Source organism: Cyanistes caeruleus, chromosome 7 (genome assembly GCF_971803275.1).
Source record: "Cyanistes caeruleus chromosome 7, bCyaCae1.hap1.1, whole genome shotgun sequence".
Classification (NCBI taxonomy): Eukaryota; Metazoa; Chordata; class Aves; order Passeriformes; family Paridae; genus Cyanistes; species Cyanistes caeruleus.
This window is the reverse complement of record NC_141707.1, coordinates 21,264,187-21,289,846: the sequence shown is the minus strand read 5'-3', so window position 1 is coordinate 21,289,846 and position 25,660 is coordinate 21,264,187. Positions and strand designations below refer to the sequence as shown.

The following is a 25,660-nucleotide window of genomic DNA, read 5'->3' as shown; positions in this document are numbered from 1 at the left end:
TGTTAACAATTAGTAGTTTTTTTACAGTTCTTTCTATAGGTAACAAAAGGGTGCATTCAGAGTTTTGTATATGTATGTCCAAGGAAGGAAAAAGAACATGCTTCAATTTTTAAATGTGTTTTATGTTCTGCTTTAGCTCACTGCAAACAAGGAATGATCCTGTAAATTCTCTACCCTACGTGCAAGGAACAATGAAAACAAAGAGATAAAAATCAGTTATTCTGTAGGATGGTACTGAATTATATATATTTTCAGGCAGAAACATAGCTCTTGGTAATAAGACTGCAGTCTCTTTTTTCCTTTGATCTTCATAAAATAATTAAGAATTCAGTGATGAATCAGTGTTGCATAAATAAAATTGTATGGTGGTAAGTAACATTAAGCAAATTTTATTTAGTTGGGTTTTTTTTACATGCTTGTGAAAATTGGACTGTAGCTCAGGCCCTTTGTAATTATTTTAGAAGTTAATACCATTCAGATCTGGTAAATATAGAAGTCCTGTGAGATTTGTGTGTCTCTTTAGTTGCCTTTGATTTGTGTGTCTCTTTAGTTGCCTTATACACAAACCACTGTGAATTTCTGACATTTGGAGTGGGTGACTTAGGATTTCAAATCACAAGGTTAGCGTAAACACCTGCACATTTAAGAGGCATTTTTTTTGATCACAGCCCTCCTGAGAGATGTGTGCCAGACCAGTGCATTGCTGGGTCTGTTATAGTCCTAGACTTCCCAAGACTGCTCTTGCTTTTTTCCTTATGTTTGCTGAGCAACCTTTCTAAAGAGCTTTTTGAAGCCTGCGTTGTTTCATCACTGCTTGAAGGAGTGGATCTTCATGGTCTGGCTGCAAGTTTCATGACTGCTGAAAACCTTTGCCCTAGGTTACTGCCTCCTTGTGCCCTTCACCTCTCAGAAGGTGTGTTTACCCTGCAGCCCTCTGTGGACACAGTATGGAGCCAGAAACATTTGCAAAGTATTTTGTCTGCAGTTATTACAAGAAAACATGATATGTAGGAGTATTCTCATGCAATTCTCTATTTCAGTATCCTCAGTACTCTTGAGCTTTTTCAGGGCTAAGGTCAGTCTGCTGTTATGACTTGTTTCTTAGCTTTTTTTCTGTGGTTGCAGTCTGAGTCATGAAGCAAGCCTATGGACCTTACCTATTTTCTGATCTGAACTTCCTTAAAATTAGCCTATGAGAATACTAGACTAAACTTCATGTGATAGCCACATGCCCAACATGCTTGTTGAATACTTCATCAGATACTTCATCAGGACACTGCTTAACTATCGCTTACCTGAAATTCACACCTGGAAACTTGACTGGTCCTGGATGTCAGTGGATTTACTAACTGGTGATCTATTTCAAGTGACTGACAAATCTTGGAGGACACTTGTATAAACAGCTTCAGTCGGGCTCAAGCCTGTATCATGCCTTTTGTCCTGTACTTCTGTACACACCCACTACTCCTGCATGCTCTGAGTTAGACAAGTCAGGAAAGGAGCCAGACAAGGCAGGTAAAAAAATAATGAATTGAAACTGCTGCTTAAGGTATTGTATTCTGAGTTCAGTTTTCTGACTTCTCACTGGAAGTGCACAGAATCATTTGCTCACTACAATGCCAGTGGGGAAAGTAGTTTGAGAAGATGATGGGCTGCCAGCTGAGCCCAGGGAGGAGGGACTGTGCACATTCAGTGTACGCCATTAAGCATATTAGCAGGCTCACTGGGCATAGCTGGGGAGAGCAAAATCACCCAACAGTAAAGCTGCATTCCTAATGCTATCTGATACCAACTGGAGAAAGCTCTATTAGTATCACCATGTATTATATGTTATTAGTTTCAAAAGCACACTTTAAAGTGAGCTTAAAAATAAACCCATGGGAAATAAAAGGCAATAAGAAAAATTTTAATGACCTTCCTAAAGAATTTGCTTTCTATTGTGTAATTCACCTTTCTTTCTTAGAACTTGGTTAAATCCCTGGATTTGTTCTTGGGTTTTTTGTGGTTTTGGTGGGGGTATTTTTTGTTGTTTTTTTTTTTTAAATTAGCTGAAAAGTGCCTTCAAAATCTATTATTGTTTGCTGAAGTATTTTATCTTGAAAGTACTTTAAAAGTCATGATCAGCAGATTGCCAGGGACTATCAATCAAGGACAATCAAGGACAAAAACGCCAACCAGGCAGCCTTTTCTGATAAAGAACTTTATCTATAGTTCAGCTTTCTCTTTGCCAGCTCAGATAACTCACTGCTCAGCTGAGTCATCCTCCAGCACAGCTGATTACCAAGCTTCAACTTGTGTATACCCGTAAATCACTTCACTAGCTGCTTTATAGTTTAGCAGGGCTGGGATTTGCTGTGAATACAAATTTTTAATTTCTTTCCCTGAAGTTGCATTTTGCGTGTGTTTCATTGCTTGAAATCTCATTCATGTTACAGGTCTATGTTAATGTTTACATGAACATGAGAAAGCTGGTGGTTTTTCATTGCTGAAGCTGGAAACCAAGCCAAGTAGGAAGTTAGTAATATTTTTTCTCACCATTCCCATCTACTCTCCCATTCAAATGCAGGAATGAAGGCATGGGTGGGGAGAAGGAAACAAAACCCAGAAATGATCATCCTCGATCTGGTCCTCTAGGGAGTGGATGTGCTTTGTCAATTTTAATGAAAATGCAGTGTCATTAATTGTTATTGTAGGGGAAAGTTCAGATTTCAGAAACTGGTGGACTAGGACAATACAGTGCTTCTGTTAAGGCTTCTTCGCTCTGCTTCTCTAATGCTGTTAGTAAACTCTCAGTACCACACCAGGAAATAATATTCAACTAAACATGGGCCAAATAATTTGTTTGATGGTGACGCTCAGCATAACCTTGAGATAAATAGCAGGATGTGCAGCACTTGCTTACAGCACAGTCTGTTTCACAAACTGCAGAACAAGTTACATCTTTTCCGTAGAGATAGGTGGCTAAGTGGACTTATTTTAGAATATTTGAGGATTTTAACCCAAAGGACAGCGGAGAAAGTGATAAACAGTGATCCAAATCTTTGAACTGAAATTTAAATTAAAGTTCTTTTAAAACTCTTTCTTACACAGCCACAGCCTCTGCTTTTTTTTTTTTTAAGCACACCCATGAAAAAGGTTTTGTTAAGTCAGTCAGACTTTGGAGGACTGTTTTTGCTGTTCTTGCTGTTATCAGAGAATGCAGAAAATTGCAAATTGCCACAAAGCTCAGATGTGGATAGTTTTTGACTAATAAGATAGTAGACTGTGGTGTCGTATGTCACTCTTCTTCAAGCCATCTTGCAAAGTGTTTCTATAGCTGACCTCAGTGCTCTAGAGAAGCAGATGTTGTACCAAAAATGCAATTAGATTTGAAACAAAACAAATATGTTTTAAACAAAACCATAACTATATGTCAGCAGTGCTGCCAAGGTATTGATTTGTGTAGTATGACCAGATTTGGCTTCATCTGATTGGTGTGTATTTATCATCTATGGATTTCATTTGTGTTCTGCAAGGATCTCCTTCATTTCAATAGACTGATGGTCCAAGGCTGTCAGTTAGCCTTGGGCTAATACATTGATAGGTGAAAGAAAAGAAAATATATAGCTAGCTCAAAAGGAAAAGCACGTTAACATAAGAACAAATGAAAGTTGACTCTGAAAGCATATCTGAAATCTTTTAATGCAAGAGAGTAGTAGATATTATTTTCATCAAAATTAATACCTCTGATACATTCTCTTGAGTCTGGCTTTTACTTGTCACTGTTGCAGAATTGTAACAATGTAAAAGAGTGCACTGTTAGAGTGGTATAAACCAGCTTTTTATATAATAGGGATTGGTTTCTTGTGGGTTTTTTTTGTTTGTTTTTTTTTTTTTACTTGACAGAGAAGATAACTATTAGCTCTAAGAAACCAAGGTCCTATTTCCTTGAAATCAAAGGTAAAAATTTCACTTGACTTTCAGGGGGATTAATATGTTACCTATTGTTTGAGACTACCCCAAGGAAAGACCAGTGCTTGACTATGTCTTTCTCTTTCTCTTGATAACCTCTAATATTATGATCTGCCATGAGTGTCATAGATCTGCAGTCAGAACAGAACATCTTTTGTTTCTCACAGCAATGTATCTTCTTTGTAACAAAGGTCTGGTCTTGGTTTGATGTCACTGTGAATTTTTGCTAATGGTAAATGCCAACATACACAACAGGATAGAAAACCAATATTGTAACATGACAGCATGGATTTTCCATGGGTTCAATATGACAGAGTCCTGTAGTCTAAGACAGCTTAGAAAAATGTACGATGCCCTTAGTTTGAAACAGTTCAATTACACCTTTGCATGTGGCCTCATCTGTGTGAAATGCATGGGTCAGTGAACACTTCTCAGATGTCTTTTGCTGGTATCTCTGACAACCTCATGTTGGAAAACCCTATTGTCAGTTAACAGTTCTTCTGAGCCTGGGACACTACATGACTTTATGCTCTGAACTTGGTACTGAATCAGGTTGTGCACAAAATATTCAACTAGACATTGATGCACAGTGAGTAAATCCTCACAGTGGCTTTGGGGTTTGACAGGGCTCCTAGCACCTGAGCCTCTCTAATTTGGCTGCTTCTGAACACTTACTGTTGTTGTTTGAGGATCTGCCCTTGAAGTGCCACAACAAAAGCCTCTTGGAGAGAATGTGCAATACTTCAATACAATCACACTAAGCCACAAAGACCAAGTGCACAAATACGTGTTATTAATGAAATAGATTCTAATGTCTCTAAAGTAACAAATCCTCTTTGGGCAAACACTTGTTTTTTTTTAGTGCATGGATTTTTGATGTGATAAATCCTGACAGCTCCTGCAGAGTGATTATAACCTAGTAGAAAACCAAATGCTTTTTAGCCAAGGTTCCATAGACTCATGGCACCAGTAGACTTGGGATGACTTTCTCTTAAATATGGTAGTGGCACATGTATTTTAAAAATAAGACATTTCCTTTGAAACTCCTCTAGCACATACACAGAAGGAACTGCTCTAAAAGTGATAATGCAGTCAGGATATTTTTTTCCCTTAGCAGTGCAGTCTATATCCTATGAAAATAATAATTGGTATTAGAGCAAATCCTTTTCAAAGTCACTTTCAATTTCAAGACTTAAAATATTCTAGTATGTTTTAGCATGCATTAACCTGTTACATCCTGTTCTTCAGTTAAGAAGGCTGAAGTACAAGCTGAATGGTGTGTCTGGATCACAGAATATTGCAGTGGTACATTTAGGAGAAGAGTAACTGTGTTAAAACCTGTTGTTTTCTAGCTGTCTTAATGCGTGCTTTCCTGTGGTGCTGTATCTAGAGGGTGAAGTGCAGAAAATGCTTATTTGGTTCAGAGATGCACGACTACAAAAGCAGAATTTTAAGCTAATATGTATTTTTACTATTCTGATTTGAATTTTTACTGATGTCAAGCCAAATTGCTTGGTTATTTCCTTCTCCCTCCCAGCCTGTGTGCCCCCCGTCCCCGTCCCACCCCCCCCCCGCCCAATCCCTCCATTCCCCCCATCCCGAATAAAAAGGTGGCTAGAGCATTGAGTAAAATGCTGTTGAGGTCACTCTAAAGAGAGATGACTGAAGCTGCTTGAAAAGAGGAAAACAGTAAAGTTGAAACAACTAAACCTTTTGTGTAGCACTGCGAATAGAGCCCTCATGAGCTGAGGAAGGATTGGGCGATTGGGGGAAGGGAAGCAGCATTGCATTTCAGTCAGCAGCTAGGACAGAAGTGTTTCAGCAGATGGTTTTGGGGAGTAGCTGTTTGATGAAGTGCTCTTTTACTTGCACTTTCAAACAAAACAACTATAAGAGTCAACCTCCTGCAATAATCAAACCTGTCCCCCTGCCTTTTTTTTTTTTTTTTTTTGTGAATCTTTAATTACTCTTAAATGTAGGTCATTTATTTTGGCAAACTTGGACAAGGGTTTTGTAACTTAAAAATTCTTCACAGCTTGCTCTCCAGGCTGCACTGAGTTCACTTGAGTGCATAGAGGAGCTGAATAGGCCAGCGGATCTGCAGAGGGGCAGGAGGCAGTCTCCTGGTATGGCAAACCCAAGGGAGCTGTGGATGGTGTTCCAGCTGGCCTGCTGCTACTGAAGGCAACTTACAGCAGCTGAAATGCTGTTTTCTGCTTTTCTACTTGTGTCAAGAAATTGAGATGTTTCTGTTGTGTTTTCTATACCTGACAATTTGTGAGGTCAGCACAGAGCGCTGCTGTACTAGTGCTATATTCAAATATACAGGACTGCAGCAACAAATCTCCCTGCTGCACATATAGTTCTTGATGCTGATTTTACGCTTGAGATAAGCACTATGTATGAGACTGGGACCTGTTACTCTGAATTTTCTGATCTTTGTGTAATTTAAATTGTTTCCTGTGATATTGTATTAGCTGTGGCAGGCAGACCTTGAACACATAAGGTTCTCTTGTCAGGTCACTGCATACTGTAGAGTGTGGGCCTTCAGGATACTTACTCCATCAGGATGTAGATTTTTTTGGAGCACAGTAAAAAAATGGGATTAATAGGTTTGGATCATGCCACTAAGCTGGTGCTGAAAAGGCCACTTGTTTTTCCTCCATCCCAAATGGGTTAAGCTTTTCTAATTTAAAATTAATTGCTTGTCTGGATTTATATCAGAGTTTATATCATCTTTTATATCAGAGTTTAGCAATTGAATATAATGGGGGATTTTTTCTGTTAGAAGGGTGGTTTCATGCTCACACCTCAAGAATGGGATACAAGTAGGGACGGGCAGGCATGCGCTGTCTGTACATGTTGCACTGTCCAGCTTTGCAGGAGCCCCGCTATCCTGCTGTGGAGGGTGGGTGTTTGGCAGTAGCTGTGTCAGCTGCTTGGAGCTGCTGGGCATGCTTGTGAGCCCACGGCTATTTCAGCAGAGTTGACATAATTCTTATGAAGCTTCAGTAGTCATGTTTTAGGAATAGGAGCTTGCAAATAGCTTTTTACTGAAAACCATGACTACTAACTGGTAGCTTTGTGACAAAACTTCAGAAAATACCTCCGTGCAAAAGACTTCTTGGAAGCTCATGCAAAGATTGCAGAAGAGTTTTATTACCCATTCCACGATTATCAAACATGTTTGGCTCCAGGAGGTAATTTCTGTTCTTCAATTCCACTTTAAGCTGTAATATTCTTTCAGGGTCTGACATGAAAGGGGGATTTCTGCTTTATTGAGCACATGTAAAGCATAAGGGCACAGCCATAGTAGGGATAGCCCTTGGCTATTAATACCCAAGTATACTTAATGTGTTTGTTTGGCTTTGCCAAAGCTAAATACAATAGCTGTCTCAGAGATGTAACCTGAAGGGGCTTTCTACATCATGCTGGCTACTGTTTTGATTTGAAAGGAATAGAAACATCAACATGCCTTCTAATTTCCTCTGCTCTGGTTTTCTTTAACATAATTAGCTTACTAAGCAGTGGAAGACAGGGTCATTAGCAGAAACTCCATTCTTTGTCTTGACATGTTAGCTGTCCACTTTTCCTTCAAAATTATCCTTAAAAATGCAGTTCATTTTTAACTATCTTGTAAGGGCACATTCAAATTTGTGTTTTTCTTCCTTGTTTCTGCATTGGTGCTCCATTTGAGTCCAGGTGGTGACTCAGCTGGTGACTGCTTTTGTGCAAGACACTGTCCTCTCAGAGACCTGTGATATTTACATACAAGAGTATGTAAAGAGGGAAATATGGGGTAGATTCTTGAAAAAGCTTAGGGGGTAAGGAATGATTGGCTCCAACTCCTAGAGCCTCATGAAAGGAAGTGAATGAATAATTAGGTAATGGCAATATATGAGAAACACCTGGAAATGAACACCTGTGTGATTTGACACTCTATTGTGTCAAACAGGAGAGAGAGATTAGTTGGTAATTTGTATGAAAGTAAGCACCACTGGGCCCGGTCTAAGTGGGGGTTTGATCTTAAGAGTAACCAGGCTTTTTCCACCTAATTTTGCTTATTGATCCCTGCAACTGCACCCAGCATTTTGGGGAATTGATATTATTTCAAATCAGATTTTTCTTTCTGCATATACTTTTTGTTGCTTTTTCTTTCACAACCAAAAAGCACCTGAAAGATTGAAGAAAAAATACCAGTTAGGACTTGTCAAATACCTTTTCCATTCTGTCAGATGTTTTATGAACTGGACTGTCTACATAACTGAATTGATTTTCATTATAAATACAGCAGTTGTATTTATCTGGGAAATACTGTGTTTAAAAATGACTCATGTATACCTTACAGAACTATTCCACAGTAAATATTTATTTTGTGTAGAAGATAAATCCCAAAGGAAGAGTTCCCACTTCAGTCTCCAACTAGAATTTCAGACAGATTATCTGTTTCAAAATCAGAAACCTTTTGAGTCCTCTATGTTTTTAGAATGCTTCTTTTTTGATAACAGCGACCTTATAATGAAGTTTCCAGACTCTTTGGCATCATCTTTTGTGTGTGATGTAGAAATTACCATCTCCAAGTAATTTTATTTATTTTTTCTAACCAAATAATAATAGAAACATTTACATCTTCTATATTGCAAACATCTGCTGAAAATGCCATGTTTATGTAATTAAACAGATAAATTCCTTGGCATTGTATATTAGGAGACAAAAGGATGTATTATAAGCCTTCTTATTTTGAAGGTACTCTCTATAGTGCTGTCTATGTTCTGTAAATCAAAGAATGCTTCCTTGTTTCTGTTCTGTTATTGAACTTAACTTCAAGTGCAGGATGCATTTTCTCAGGAAAAATTATAAAGAAAATGTCAGTCTAAATTGGAAGCTTGAAGTGGGGTGTTTTTTTAAATTGATGTAAATTAATGCATAATAGTAGCAGAGTTATCAGAAGTAAGGTCTGAACCTGGCTATCTTGCTTCATTACTCACCTCTGATAGAGAAGTCCAGAATGCCTATAGCTACATATTTATGGATGCCCTTTTTTTTAAATGACTAAAGCTTTTATTCTACATGATGAAAGCTTATATTGTCTTGCATTGAAAACTGTGGTGACTGTTGTTAATTTCCTGCTATTATCTATGCAAAATGTTGATCTTGCAAGCAATGATCCTTTTGCAGTGTAGGAAAAATGACCAGACTCTTGGTAACTATCTCCTTACTTTTTTTTCCCCCGTGACAAATATAGTGCAGATTTACAGTGCTGTTTTACTAACTGATGAAAGCAAATGTTTTCTTAGGAATTGCATTTTTTCCTATCCTGGCAGCTACTGCCCTTGTTCTTTAATCTTTTCTTACAAATTAAGGTAACATTTCATCTTCATTAGATAAAAATCTGTAGATCTCCAGCGTTGGGACCACATATGGCTGTACTGAGCTCCTGCAGTACTTTTCACCCAAAACAAGGTCAAGGCTATGATTTCTGCAAGATCTGTAACATTATGCTTAAGAAGGGTTTTCTCAAAACTGTGGTGGGAATCTCCCTAGGAATTGCAATGTGAGTGAAGAAGAGACAGGCTAGAAATAAGGTAAATAGATGTCCATTCGTATGCTTACATAGCTAGTGGTTAAACAAAGAAATTGACAAGTGACTTAGAAAGTATATAGTTGGAATTTGCTGTGATATTTAAGGTATAAATGCAGAAATAGTGACAGTCTTATGGAACTCTGGAGGTCCTTTGACTACATTCCCTTTAGTCTTTCAAAGCTGCCTCCGTGTTTTGCAAAACCTAAGAGAAGGAACCCAGACACAGCTGCTGGTGTGAAGGAACTGCCGATGAAGTGAAGGATGGTGTTGTGTGGTGACAGGAGAGGGCCTTTCTCTGCCCTTGGTCTGGGTAGTGTCTGGTTCATGTCTGCTGAGATGCCTTAAGCACTATCCTTCTGCAGGTCTAGTAGAGATGCCAGTGAATCTCTTGTAAGGAAAATATGGGAATGACTTACTATTCACCTCTTCCTAACGTGTGTTGCACACAGCGATTGATGTGAACTCCTAGTCCATGATGTGGATTTTTGCAATATCTTCTTGCTACAATATTTTTTTTCCTGTGAGTTATGTAGAGATATTTTTTATTATATTATAATTATAATAAATATTTTTATTAGAACAGCTTTCATGTTTCAACTTTTTTCATCCAAAAATAAGTATTTTACTTGAGCATCTGGATTAAATGCTTTTCAGACTTCCCAGACATCCTCTAGTTTTATTCCAGCAGTAGCAAGAAGAACTATTCTCTTATTCTTCATAAATTTGTAGAATGTAGGTATTAGACAGATATGTGATAATGAGTTACAGTAGTCTGACTCCAACATTGCTGATAGTTTGGTACAATTAAGTCAGGCCTAATCTTAAAATAGGCCTAAATCCTGAATAAATATAGCAGTAGGATTGCAATGAATAATTCCTGCTTTTTAAAAACAGTAATTGAATGCTCAGATATTAAAGGCAAACCACATGGGGGCCCAGTATGTAAGATTTCTAATCTACTTACCAGGATCATTTTATATGGCTAGATTCAATTAAAAAAGATAAATACATTCAGTTTTCTCAGTGGAGAACCTGTACATACTTTATATTCAATCTAACTCATAGGGTATAATTTTAAGCATTCACCATAGCAGTGATTTGAATTTTTTTGACCCTCCCAAAAATGAATTTATTGCATTAATAAGAGTTGTGGAAGATCTGTCAAATCTTATGAGGCAGTTTGACATTTTCCATTCTAAGGTGTCTGCCCTCCTCTTTCTTTGCATCCTCTGTCAGGGCCGAAGGGAAATGTGTATTTCTGCCTTCCTTCTCTCATCCCCAGATTGCTGCACTTACTTAAACTGCTGGTGAAGGGCTGGGAAAGGTGGGGTTAGCAATGTTCTAAAAGAGCAGCTGCTGCAAGACACTCAGAGCTCATCTGTCAATGTCCACAAATTTGTAGAGAATATTTACTTGTCCTGACCTGTCTGGCAGTTGGGTTAGATTTGAGTCCAGGAGATGGTAAGAAGATCTCCAAAACTCTCATACAGATTTATATTCTAGGTTGTTTGCCTGATCTGGGTTGATGCTCTGGTCTAAAGTGGAAACTTGTTTGCAAAATTTCTGTATGACTATCCATTTGTCTATAATGAATGAGTAGAGTGAGACCATGCTATTAATCATCTAGGACTGCCAACTAAGGCACTGAGGAACTATTTAACGTGATGGTATTGCTCGACTGTAGCTTTGTCTGACCTGTTGCTAGGATTAGATCAAGTGATATATATTGCTAAAGCCAGAAGCTAGGTGACATGTCCTGAAATGGTTGTACTTTATGTAAGGACCTAAACATATACGGTGGCTTATTATCAGCACAGAAAAATCTGACCAGAAAACTTTGCTGTAAATCTCAGTTTAAATTTTGTGCATTGTTTATAAAGGTCCTTGTGCCCAAGGCTCCTTATTTTCCACTAAATCGACTACCACTTCCGTGGCCCAGTTGCATTTCAGCAAACATCGCTTCAGTGTGCTGTGACACACCCAGGGAATTTGCACAATGAGTGCTTGAAGGAAGCCCTGATCTTTTTACATGTGAGGACAATGATTCAAGTGTTTAAAATTATCTGAATGTTCTGCATATCAATTCAGCATTGTTGTAATGCCTGAGTCTTTCTAAATGTGAAATTAGTAGATTTAAGACACAGAGCTCCCCTGGAGTGTCCCCATAGATAGATTGTAGGTCACAATAACATGAGACAACCTAATTACCATAGTCATTGAAGGGAGTGAATGCACAGTAGGCACTGGATTATGAATGCTCAGTTCCAAGGAATCCATTCCCTGAATGGTTGCTGCTGGGTCCTTCGCAGGCATGTAGGGCTTTTTATCTGTTTAGGCACAAATTTATTGTAAACTGTTGTGACAATATTATTTAAAGTATCTGCAAAGCTGTGAAAAATTAATCAGGAAATACAATATATATATATGCAAATACATAATTTTTTTTGCTTTTCATGCTGAATTGGGGCAGGCAGCAGGGGTATGTGTGTGTGGTGGAATCTGCTGATTCTAGTTTAGATTGTTACGCATGACTCCTCTGTCTCATTTACATTTGTTTTTGTAATTCTATATGACATTGCGAATGGGATGGTGTCATTCACAAAATTAGCAAAACTTGAGGAATTTAGATTTTAACTGCATAGCTGAAGACTTTTTTTAAATTTGTTTGTTTATTAATGATGGTGCCGACAACACTCTTTCCATCAATAAAAAATGGGATCCTGCTTCAAGATGGGGAACAGGTACCATTCTGTCTTCAAAAACAGTACCCAGGTTCAGTTAGAGAACTGGAGTTCAATGTAGTTGCCCTCCAGAAATGTTGTATTCTCTGTTTACAGTCTACATTACTGATTTCTAAAACCAGACATAGTAGCTATCTTACTCTCCAACAATAACTGATGTTGCAGTTCCCATTTTTCTCTTTAACTTTAAAGTTTAGAAATTCAGAAACTCATGGTCAGGTTCTGCTTGGCAGCACCCAAGTCAGATGGTCCACATTCTTTCTATGATACATCCCAACTTTCTTCTTGTCACAACATGAGCATACATGTGAGTACTTACAACTCATCTTCAGAAGGACCAATTTATGTCATCTGGAGAGAGGCTTAAGTGAAAGGAGAATAAAGCAGATTTTTGTGTCACTGTACTAGGTGTATATTGCTAGAAAATATTCAATGTAGATGGTGCCCTATAATTAAGTCTCCATGACACTTGTTCCCCTGTAGCTCTGGTGGCTGAGTTGGGCAGGCTTGGCAGTAAGCTTTTTATGAAAAACTTAACACCTTGAAAGATTCCATCTTTAAATGGTTTGGTTACAGAACTGACTGGGACAAGAAGCTGGAAATGTTAATTTTGTTCTGTCACCTATCATTTCACCCTTTCAAATACTGCATTGAAGTAGTTACACAGAGGCGTCTCTAAGTACCTGCATTTTTGTGGGTCACAAAATAACAACCTTGAATGACAGAATTTTGTTCCAAATATCACTGTTCAATGCTGTGACTAGGTTCACTTCTACAGGAGGACAAGGGCAGCCTACCTACACTTACGAAATGGAAATGGTTCCCACTTTGTATTTACTGTACATTTTAAGAGCAGATGCTGTGCCCAGAAGTTAAGTGAATTGGGAGTGTCAGTCCTGCTAGCTCCCCAAATACTTTTTATGGCAAAACTTAGAGAATTTCAAAGATGGCTTGCACCAACTCTAAAAGAATGAACTCAGGAGAAATACCTGTGGGCTGCTTTTTTTGTTTGTTTGATTTTTTATGGTTTTGGGGTATTTAAAATATAATTTTAGACAACTGCATCCTGATAAATAATCTATTCTTAAAGCAGTGAAAAGATTCTATTTAATGCTGTTTGTTTGGGTTTTTTTTAAAAATAATAATCTGATTTACTAGTGAGTAGCATTTTAACTCCTAGTATTAATCATCATTTTGGTGAGGGCACAATCTTCAGATAAATGATTTTGTTAAAGAAAGAATTTATTTATTTAAGAATAGAGCTAACACATTTAGTACAATAAGACTGCAGGAATGGTATGTCTTCAATATATACAGATGCTTAAATATGCAGACGGATAAAAAAGTATATTTTACAATGTGCCTGATTGTTTGAGCATCTAACTTTGATTTTAAAGTTACCTTGTTTTCAGTGGTAATTAAGCTCTTTACTTGTTTCAGTCACAAAGAAAATCTCCAAAGAATGTATCTTTTTTTTTAGGCACATAAAGATTCGTGGAAATATGATAATTTCTGAGGACACATCTTCACAAGGAAGCAAAACTGTTGCTGATGGTATGTTTACCATCATGAGTCTCGTTGAATTGATTTTTGAATACAGCTTCACAGGTTGTGGCAAGAGTACTAGAAATAAATTTGTTCCACTACAAAATTTTTCCACATCAACTACACTTAATGTTTCACATCTGTGTGATAAAAAAAATGAATTCCTCAAACTAGGTCTTAAAGAAAGAAATCAAATTATATATTTCAAGACTTCAAAGGAGATCTCTATTTCTGAGACTGCTGAGCTACAAAACTGCATCTGGTCTGTAAGACTGGGAGGATATTTGAGGCAGGGAAATGCAGTAGGAATATTTTCATCTTGAAGTCAGTACTTCAGGTGGTAGTAGGTAGCATCCCCTGTATAAAAGTGGGTGAGGGCTTGAGCTGGTTTTCTGAGGGCTCTGCAAAACAAGATGGGCCAGCCCTTGCCCAGCCCCAGCCCTTGGGGACAAAGCTGTCATTATTTGATGGAGATTTAACGGTGCTTTACGAAATGAAAGTTGTGGAGGCCTGCATGGCTGTAGTCTTTGCTTTCACTGCGTGTTAACCACAGGGTGAGTAATTGAATGCTCATCCATGTGTGATCATCTGCACTGCCGCAAGCTCATTATCAGCATTATGTGATGAAGTCACCCGAGTTTCTGTAATGGTGGCATATGTGGCCACTGCAAGAAACTCTGCTGTCTTTGTCCTCGATGCCAGCCAGCAGTTCCCAGTAGCTGTTGGAAAATTTCAATTTATAGAATGATTTTAATTCCTTTCTGTACTTGTAAAGCTGCAAGCTAGAATCCAAAATCTGCCACGAACTTGCATGCTTGCATGACCTGGCAGTTTCCCCCTGGTCAGATGCCGTGGCTCCAATTTTATTTTATTTAGTGTGAGGACTGGGTGCAGCTGGTTAAGCATTGCTTAGAATGAGACTATAGAGAAAGAACAGAGGAATGGAAACCAGAATACTTCATGTGTTATCTCAGGTCTGTGGAAGAATGGCATCTGGGGGCTTCATGTTGTATCCTGACATCAGGAGGTACTTGGTTATTCCATTTCTGCTGCATTTTCTTCAGGGTTTTCCATGAATCTCCAAGAACTGTGTCTGCTTTGTCCTGTGGTGCTAGCAAAGGTGTGTAAGTGGGTGAACACACCTAGTATCAACAGTGAAAACCAGCAGTGAAGACAAAATGGATATGGTAAAGTGTGGGGCTGCCATGGGGAGAGGCAGCTGCTCCTACCTCTGTGAGGACAGGTTAGACCTAGACAGGTACTCTTGGGAGTTCAGAAAAACTTTTACTGATGTTTTCTATTGTGTTCTGGATCTCTGCAAAACCCAGTTGTACTTGCTAATGCACTGTTCCGGGAAATCAGTGATTTCTGAGAAGAGATTTCTAAGAGGAGCTCCACTGACCGACTTTGCTGAGCAATTTTTTCAATGTCCTCATTGCATCACTCCTCGATACCGTGTTGGAGAGCCTGTGACACAATTCCTACACCACCAGTTCCTGCCAGTGGCATTTTTGTCCTTGTGGCCCATGCCACTCCTTAAAAAGCCTATTCCTCTCTCCCAGAAGCACCCATAAACATGCTCTGCTAAATCCAGTAGTGGGAGGAAGGAGAGACTTTGGAGCTGGAATGAGAATTGGAAATTCAGAACAAGTCCTCTTCTGCTGCCCAGGGGAGCACTGGCTGCTGAAAGAGGATTGATCCGTATCAAAGATGAATGAGAGGATAGAGAAGACGGACCAACTTTTTTTACATATTTACACATTTATTTGGAAAGGTGGGACAAAAAATGTTAGCAACTATTTCAGGCAGCTTTTTTGGATAAATGACAAAGTATTTTTGTATGCAGGAAACAACTGCTTCCGCTCTAGAGTTTTTCGGCACTTGAAAGGAAACAAGCCAACTCCAAAACTCTAAAGAGGAAAGCTGTTACAGAGACTGATTATTCACCCTCTAAAGCTTTTTACAAGTTTCTCTTGCATCAGACAGAATGATGATTCTTCTACATCCCAGTAATATTACCGTGTTTCATTTGCAACAGATAACCTCCATGTGAAAATGGACAGTACTGGAGCTTTATAAAATTAATGTATGCTACCAAGAACATTATATGTGGAGTATTCCATGTAATTCAGTCCTCAAAATAGCTAATAAAGTGGCAAAATAATGAAGAATATTTATTGCAGTTTCATGATGAGACTTGAAACTCCACTTACACTTCAGAAAACAGGGAATGTTTTTAAACTGTTGTTATTCTGTTTCAGAAACAATTTTCCTCTAAATCATTATTAAGTTGAGGGGTTCAGTTGTTTGTTGGTTTACAAGGGCCCTTGGCTTAGATGCATGTTTAGTGCATATGTAGTGTAATGATTGTGGTTATGTGCATGTTCTCACAGCCAGACTGCTATATTCATGCAAATCCTTCCTGGCCTCAGAGATGGTCTGTGCAAACTTAGGAAAGAGACTTTTTATAAGTCAACTGCTCAGGGACTTCTTTAATGCAGAAAGAGGGGTCAGAACATCAAATATTAAATTGTATTTATTGAGTAGGACTGGAGGACAGAGATGCAAAAACTTAAGGGGTTAGAGGGTGAGACACTACTGTGCAATTGCAATTTCCTTTATATGTAACAGGATGGCTTGAGCATCAAGAAAATTCACTTTGTCAAATCCTCATACTGCCTCATTTCACATCTTGCTGCAGCTGTAACATGGACCTTGCTAAGTCAGTAGGAATTGTATGTCTGGATGGGGTAGTCCTGTGCTGGAATGAGTGGTTGAATGGATGGCTAGAAATAGACCAATTCGAAGGCTGAGTTTGGCCTTTTAAAGAAGTCAAAGCAGAGGCATTTGGTTTCGCTCTTGTATTTATAAATAGCTATCTAATAGTGCAGCACAGTTTGACCGTGCAGCCCAGGGTCGGAAGGGATTGCCTGAGTGCTTTTACCAGCTGTCAGTGTGGCAACTGTGGGGTCCCGGCTGGAGCACCCAATTCCTGTGAGTTCCCCCTCCCTAGCTGGTGCAGCTGGGAGCAGTTCCTCTGCTCAGAAAAGACTTCTGTCACCTCTTAGCCCCAAACAGGGCACTTAGCAGTGAGGATGGGATTTGAGAAATAGCAACTCTTACTTGGCCTTCATTTTCCAGGCATCAAGGCTTCTCAGTCTTGTCTGTAATGCTCTCATTTTCTTTTATTCCCTGTCCCCTCCCCTTTGCAGATTATGAAGTCAGCATTCAAACTGGTTTCTGTCCCACTGCTCTCCCTCAGCCTTCCAGTACTTGGGGTATGTGGTGAACAGCCATGGTGCCAACAGCCCCGAAGTCTTGTGCTGGCACTGGAACCAAGCATCACGTGTTTTCACGTGTGCATTGCTTTTGTATGGAAGGAAAGACAAGTGTTGGGCACCCTTACCCAAGGTAGAGAAGGTCAGCAACGTGCTGTTGGTGTGTGCTGATGGTGGGGTGAGTGCTGAGAGAAATTTTGTGATGCAGTTATTCAGGGGACTTCTGTACCTCAGAGTCAGTCCCTACTTTTCTCCTGGATTCAGCTCACTGAGGGGCAAGAGGTGTCTTCAGGAGAGTCCCCAGCCTGTCTGTCACCCCAGACAGGCACAGACAAGGAAGAAATCTTCAATTACACTGGTGAAAGAAGTGAGAATTCCCGGTATTTTTACAGTAGTAAAAGAGAGGAAAATCAAGAGCTGGTGATCCCTTTCGGGAAGGGGTATTTGCCGAGCAGCTGCAAGGAAGAGCAAAGGGTCTGGTAGACACTCTAAATAGGAGGGGTGTAAAGACCTTGTTTTCTCAGTTTGCTAGGAGAAAATGACAGTGTGGTAACCTCACCATTGCCTGTGATTAGGGAGTGATACCTGTAAATGGATACTGACTAAGAAGTGCGAAGAGGAGAAATATCATCTCCCCTCTCCTTCCTCCACTTAGTGCCAGCTGGTGTCTTATTTTTATTTTTCATTCTGCTTAATTTATTTCAGAAGTTTCGGTAGTCAAGCTAGGAGAGTGTTCCCTTTTCAAGAATAGATATGCAGAGAAGAACTGAGGTGATCTGTGCTGGTTGTTCATGGCCTAGTGGGCTGTTGGTGTGTTTTCTTTAACCTGCATTTGTTTAAATATTAAGAGTCTAAGAATAAACAGAATGGAAATTAGCTTCAGTGTATTTCTTATTTTTGTTGCTTATATAAAAATTTAAGTCCAATGTAGCCCTAATTCACAACAGTCAAAATAATATGCTGCTTTGTACTCTACAATTTTGTTTTATGTCATGTGAAAAACTGAATTCTAATTTGTGCCTCTCAGAATTATAAAAAGGTTTTATTTATTACAGCTCTCATTCTAGCTGCAGGTGAAATGATGCCTCAAACTAAAAGCGAGGATGAGATGTAATTTCTGAAAAATTCAGTTACTATTTTACAGTGGCATTTGGGATGCCCACAGTATTTATGTGTTATCAGGACAGAAAAGTAAGGAAACAATAAGCGAAGATCACTTACTTTTCACAATAGAAGGGTTTTTTTCTTTTTTGTATAATGGCAAGATAGTTCTTTTTTAAAGGTCTTCAAATGCATTTATGTGACTTTCAAATGAAGTTGTAGAAATCAAAGGACAATCATTCAGACACTATTCTAGAGATCAGATGATAAAAATGCAAAAATATTGTGCTCCTGGAAATCCAAACTCAGTCAGATAACAGAATTCAGTAAGGTTAAATCACAGAGGCAGAAGGATGAATTGGGTTCTGATAAAAGAATTGTTCTATAATTGATAAATGTAGGCAGCCATTGTAATCCTAAAATAATGGGCCATCACTAACATATTAACATTTGAGGGGGTTTCATTGTAATGCCTGTTTGGAATAATAGTTGTTATGATAAATTTTTGTTCTGCAGTTTCTGAGGCATAAGTATTTGCAGTTGCAACTGAGCAGTGAAGAACCAGGGCTCCTTTCATCCTTAGGTGATAAGCATATATGGCTCCTGCACTCTTCTGCTCTGAAAAGGAACCTGCATAGTTCAAATATCAAAGGGCCAGCACTCTGCTCGGTTCAGAGGAGGTTATTCTGAACCTCTCTCATACCTAAAGAGTAACAATGGATATTAAAGAAATAAAGATAAATAACTGTATGTGTCTGAGCAAAAGAAAGATAGTAGCATAAACTGAAGTCAAAACTGAAAATGCTTTAAAATCCTAATTTCTGGTTACCTGCTCATCCCCACAGGCTGCGTCCCACAGTTACAGAAGTGGCACTTACACAAGAGCCAGAAAAGGTGACAATGGAGTGGTGGTGGTGTGATAGCTGAGGTATCCACATGTAGTGACACTGAGCACCTGCTTTGCATATTTTCCCACCAGACTCTGGTGTTCTGGGAAAGAGCAGGGAGAGGAAAGGGAGACACAACTGAGTATTTTGTGGTTTAGTATGAGTACCACTCAAAAGATACTATGTATGGACACTGTGCAGGAGTTGAGATTGCGTCTGTATCATTTAGCACGTCAAACAATTTATCTGAAAGGTGTGTTTTGGACCATGTTGTTCAGAAGTAAGGCATTGTCAGGCATCCACAGGCCTTGTATGAGAGTTCTGAAGGTTTAATTTTGAACATGTTTGTTTTAAATAAGAAAAACAGTAAATTCCTATATTTAGAAGATGACTAGCCCCTCAATTTTTGATGTATTATTCATATGTCTGATAATATTTCAATGATTACTTTCTTTAGAAGTATTCCTGTAATAAAGTCCGCATATGTGCATCTACAAGAGTAGGGCTTAAATATCACTATATTGTTTATTTCTCTTTCCAACCATCCCATCATTTTTGAAGCTAAATAATAGAATTACTAGGAAAAAGTAAAATACTCAAGATACTAAGTTTTATAGCAAGAATCACACCATTTACTGCTTTATTAAGAGAAAAAAGAAAGGAGGGAGGGAATAGGGGTAAGAGGGACACTTAGCTAATGATTCAAAACCCTATAACTATAGTCCTGCCACTGCCAGAATTTCATTCTTGCCAAATGTGCCCTTTTTGGTTTTGACAAATGAAATATTGGAACAGTTTTTAGAAAACCAGGTTGGTTGTATGTTCGCTTTCAAGAAAGGAGGTAATATTTTCTTTAGCAGTTCTTGAACTACAGTTATCAGGAAAATAAAATATTTGAAGCAACTAGTAAAAAAAACTCCAAACTTTTAAAAGTAGTACTTTCTATTTCCTCTGGTCTAGCTAATCTTTCCTGTTATTCTTTAGGAACATACAAGCATCCTCTCTGTTTAGATCCACTCTTATTTCTACTAGTAACTTGTGGAAAAATCTTCATGTTTTCTACCATTAAATACTACTTTTTGAGCTATAGATTTTAAAATAAATTATTTATATATGTTTATACTTTTGAATAATGAAATTTCATTCTGCATAATGTGTTTTTGAATACTATGAAGTTTAAAAGGGTTAAATATGCAGCATATGGAGGAGCAGTAAGCTGCAAATAAGTGGAACTGTGCTGCTTAAAATACCAATTCCTTTGTTGGATGTGGTTTCTGAATGTTATGGATTAGATTAAATGCTATGTTGCATAGCATGGATTAGAATAAGTATGTTGACTACTACACTGGAACTTCAGGGGTTAAGTGCTGTCCCTTTTGGTGCAAGGAAAATACCTGCCTATTGTTAGAAAAAGCATAGAGTGCTACCTGCTTATGTAGAGATTAATAATGTGTTCTGAGAACCCCTTTCTCCTGTGGTGACAGAGGTTGATCCATTGGAAGGTTATTGCTCAGCCAGGGGACGACAATCATCTGCACAGTTTGTAAGTAGGATAATATGGAATTGCCAAGAATTTTATATCCATGAATGTGCATTCATATGAATAACACCTAAGGTTATGTGTCTCTAATGAAGGCATGTGGAGACAAAGCACACAAATATTTAGGTGTTGGCTTACTGTAGTCATGCAGCTTCTTTAATATGAAAGAGACAGGTCTTCTTGTAAAGTATTTGAGAAGCGCTTTTGTTCTGAGTTGCTATGTGAATAAGAAAAAAGAACCAAGTAAGCGCACAGGGGGCAGTCCGGATTGTCGTCATGAAATAAGAAACAAGATGACAGTAGAACACAGCATAGGAAACCATGGAGAATTCAGAAAATTAGTGTTGCTTGAAAAATTACTCCCTTTTACTGATGCCATTGTTGGAAGATGAGTGGGAGCCCAGGAGAACTAGAGACTTAAATGGATTCTTGCTCTCTCAAAGGATTTTCATGCTGCCAGTTGAATTGTAACAATGAGCTAGCTGCTACCAGCAGCCTACTTGAAGAGTGGATGCATTCGTCAGCATTTATACTAGGGAGACTTACAGCCTGCTGGTAACTTGAGGACCAAAGGAAGGAGGAGATACTTGTAACCTTCAGAAGGGCAGACATGACATCTGGGTTCATGCTGCTCCTTCAGTTCGTGAGATCACAGCTTGGTAAGGAGCAGATAGCAACCTGCCTTTCCTTAGGCTCTGCTTTGGCAATTACACGTGTTCTAACAGATATAATTGCATAATTATGAGCATGGAAAGAAAGAATCTGTGTCTGTTCATCCTGTTTCCTCAGTACATCATCAGTTGATTCAGTATTTTCTTACTTGTGAGTTTTATATGGATTTACTAGTGTCATTGAGATTTGAATTGAGAGCATTTATGAAATAGCTGAACTCCCCCAAATGGAGTTTTAACTGTTGTTTAACATGTACCAGAGGAGTTAAGAGGAGTACATTTGAGAAAGTTTGAAATAGGGTGTTTGGGAGAAACTACAGAAACTAAACTGACTTTTAATCCAGGAACAAAATTGGATTTGTAATGAGAGCAGTGTTAGTGGAAACATGGAAAACATGGAGTTTGCAAAGGGACATCATGCCTCTTGGCATTCTTTCAAGCAGGCAGTGAGCCTGTAGATAAAAAGATGAGTCAGTTGTCACAATCACCTTGTATTTTTCAAGTTGCTTTGAGCCCTCAAGAATTTAAGCTGGTATGCAATGAAAAGAAGATCCTTTTTGTAGATTAAGAGATGGCTGAAGAAAATAGGAGGAATTAATATTTCTCACAGAAAAATCCCAGGGAATTTATGCCATTTGCCATGTTTGAAAACCTAGTAAGGGATATGAGCATTAGAAAGCTAGTCTTTACTGCCTCTATACATTTTTTTGCGGGTTAAAATTAAATCTGGTTCTAAAGAAAAGTTTTTCTATAAATGACTGAGAAATAAAATAGCAAGACTAAGGTTCATACTGTACAAAGAAATTTGCTTCATTTAAAAAATGGACTTTGTACCAACTTGTTCCATTAAGGATCTTGGTCTCCCTATGGTTTGCCATCATCTCAATGGTTAGTAGCAATCTGAAAGGGAATTAGTTAATTAGGAATTACAAATGCAATACCATATGAAGCAGGGCGTGTAATTATGCTACTGCTCTAAATCCATGTCTTTGTTTTATCTTGAATATTTTGTGGTATTCTGACAATTCTGTCTCAAAAGGCGTAATATAAAGGTACAGAGAATGTCCGAAGTATTTAAAAATATATAATGGTATCTATTTGAGGTATGAATTGGACAATGAGACTTCTGTGTAAAAAATAGATGGTTGGAGTGGGATATGACAGAACTTTATAAAATCATGAATAAGATGACTATGAAATGTTCATTCACATCTGATCATATAACAATAGTGGAGCAGGGGAGTTTGAAGTAGAAAGTCCCTTTTCATGCAGTGTAAAATTTATTTGCTTATCTTGTTTTCGTTGTGTTGTAGAGGTCAATAATATAAATACAAATTGGATTATGTAAATTAGAAACTATCAATAAATACAACGGTCTGGATGAACCCATGTGCAGTAAACAGCAAGAGAAGGTCTACTCTATCATACACTCTAAAGTGAATACTATTGATGATTCTTAAGAAGAATACTAAGCTATCTGAACTTTTTTTATAAGTTGTTATATCTGTTATTCAATAAAATTAAAACTGTAATTTTATAATTTTAACTGTTGAGGAAGAAGCAAAGTTGCAGTGGCTGAAACTCTAATAGGGTCCTGTTGAGATTTTTTTCTCAAAATGGGTCTATTAAGAAAAGATAATTTGCCTTGCCATTTCAATAAATCACAGCTCAATCTTTGAAATTCACAGATTTCAAGACTTGGAGAAAGCCAAGAGTCCACGTGTGAGTCCCTAAAACATTGCAGTGCCTCCTATGGTTGTACCTTTAGAACTGTGTTGCCAGTGCAGCAATGTTGCTATTAATGAGAACTCCCTAGCTGTGGCTTCGTCTTCAATGCCTCCACAGCAGGAAAATCCCTGCAGAGCATGATTTGTGCTAAAGGTAAGGCAGTCTCATTTTTTTGGGGTTAATCAAAAAGCCTTTATTAGTGTCTTCACAGGCCATGCCCTGTCTTTCTCAAAGGATCTTGATCTTTGTAATAAAAATAAGGAATGTTGCAACAGAGAGAGCCAATGTCTTCCCTCTCTTGTGAATAGACTGTGGAGGATGTGTGTGGGCATATGTTCTAGTCTTGATTTACTAATCACAGAAAATATCATACTGCAGCTTTGTTGAAACTTGTCTTGCAAGATACTAAAAGCTGCTGTTGACTTACTAATAATAATGAAACAAAGAAAGAAAACTCTGGCTAGGTATTAACTCATACAAACCAGAAGTAAAACACTCCTTGTAGTGGAAACTGGAAGTCTTGTGTTTTGTGATGTCAGAATAATATAAGAGCTTGATGTCTAGAATTTTTATTTTTCTCCCTGACTCAAAGTGCCTTTGAAGTAAAAATTTACAGAAGTGGTTATCTGAAAATGTTTTGTCCAGGGGGGTATTTGTTACACTAAAGTTTTCTTTCAGTTTTTTTTTTTGTTCTTTACTCCCTCACCCCCGCCCAGCAGTGTCATTTACAAAAAGTTATTCTGTTGCTCTTACAAATGATTAGGGGGTGGAAAAAAAGCCTCTTCAAAAGAGTGTTGTGTTTGTTCTGCAATGGAGCAGGACAAGAGCTGATTATTTCTGTTGAATGTGTTTGCACTGGGTCTTATGTTCTGCTGATACAACTCTTATCTTACGCTGGTCTGACAAAATAGTGCTTCCAGTCTTCAGGTGTTTCAGCTCCATGTTATTATATCACTATATTAAAACGATGATACTGCAAACATCTTGCCAGCAACTATTCCATAATGTCACTGACATAGCCAAGTCTGGCTACATTTTGGAGCTCTGGAGGTCTGAGTCACTTTTGGACTTCTAGCTTTTGCAGTGTTTGAAAATCCTTCTCTTGCAAGTGCCCTGCTATGAGAATTGAAGTGTGAGCCTATGCAAGGCCAAGGTATACACATTCTGCAGGAATAAAGGTTATTCAGATGTTCCAGAAAGGATGAGGAAGTGTTGAATAATAAAAAATGTCAGGAAATGTCACAAGACTTGCTGCAGCCTTGTCAGTGCTGCTGTTTCTCTGCAGAATGCAGCCCCAGACTGTCTGGGGCACACCAGCAACATTCAGCTGACAGTGTGTTCCCACGCCCCTTAGGAAAAAGCACCTTTGGCCAGCAAAACAAGGAAAAGGGACTCACAAAGGGTAGGTCTGTTGTAGGGGGCAGATATTTAACATACTTACATGCTTGAAGTACCGGAACACAGGCTTACTGCTGCATCTGTAAACATATACACGTATATGCTGTGGTCAGACTGTTTTTAGCTACCCAAGTTATTTCAATACATTGTGCGATGTTATCCACAAAAGATGAAAGGATTCAGATACTTCACAAATGAAGCGTGTGTTAAAATAACTCTCAGTGGACAGTGGAATGCTGCTTCTTTTTTTCCCTTGTACCTCAATAGGAATCAGAGCACTGTAGTGGAAAGTAGTAGACCACCCTATGATCATTTAGATGCTAAGAATTGCAAAATAACAGAGTGAATACATTGAAACTCTGCAGTATTCCTTATAATAAAAAGTGGCAAAAAGCCACTGTTCAAATTGAAGGAAATCACAAATACCTCTTCTATTATGATGAACACAAAATTGGAATAAGACTATACAGCCAGTAATACTAAGCATATATCAACACATTTATGAAAAAGCAGAGCTGTTTCAAAGCAGTGTGGTATTTTGATATTAACTGAATAATATGATAGGACTATTATTTGAAATGAAATTAAAATTTTACTGTCTGCAATAGAGTATTGTTATGTTCCTACTTTTCCACAATGATTTGATTTCTAGATAGGGATAGTCTGTTACCTCTGAGTCTAGGGAAGCCTATTTAATTGACTTAGATACTGTGCCTGATCCATACTTGCACTTCTGCATGCAAGCTATGGTTAATGGTTACACATGACTGAAAATTTACTACCTCCTCTTACAGCTTCCTTTTCTGACACCAAACAGATTGTTGAGTAACGCAAACTTTCCTCCTAAGATTGATACCCTGATTCTTCCCTCTCAAAGCAGCTGTCATTTTGTTATTCTGAGGCTGACATAAATTTGGCATGCAGCAGAACACAGGATCCAAAGGCTTGCAGTCACTGCTGCCAGGCAGACTTGCACCATGACCTGATCCTACCACACGGTGATTGTCCTGCCATGTGCAGCTGGTCAGCAAGTGCTTGTACATCTGTTGATTGCTGTTTATTGTCTGCAGAACACTCATCTGCTCAGATTTCTTTTCTTACTGCTGCACACCTGATCTGATAGTTGTTTATCCACAAATACAGACCAATCAGTTCCTTCTCACAGTAATGGTTAGTCAGCTCCAGGGGTGACAGTAGAGGGCTTGAAAACTGGTATGTTGAAGGTTGGAATGGAAA

The 25,660-nt window shown here is 38.4% G+C and overlaps 1 protein-coding gene across 7 annotated transcripts in view; it reads left to right on the top strand.

Moving 5' to 3' along the window:
• The first annotated feature begins 1,121 nt into the window (after positions 1-1,121).
• The window catches only part of ITGA6 (integrin subunit alpha 6), a 74,061-nt gene continuing 49,522 nt past the window's right edge, over positions 1,122-25,660 (top strand). For 2 of the 7 annotated variants that reach the window (XM_086896700.1, XM_086896702.1), the window contains exons 1-2: positions 1,122-1,515; positions 22,987-23,179. The gene's annotated coding sequence lies outside the window, so the exon portion shown is untranslated. Of the gene's footprint in view, positions 1,516-11,773; positions 11,849-13,756; positions 13,831-14,885; positions 14,942-19,045; positions 19,129-20,571; positions 20,631-21,070; positions 21,287-22,986; positions 23,180-25,660 lie in introns of those variants that run through there. The other 5 variants (XM_086896698.1, XM_086896693.1, XM_086896697.1 and 2 more) reach the window with 5 other exon arrangements.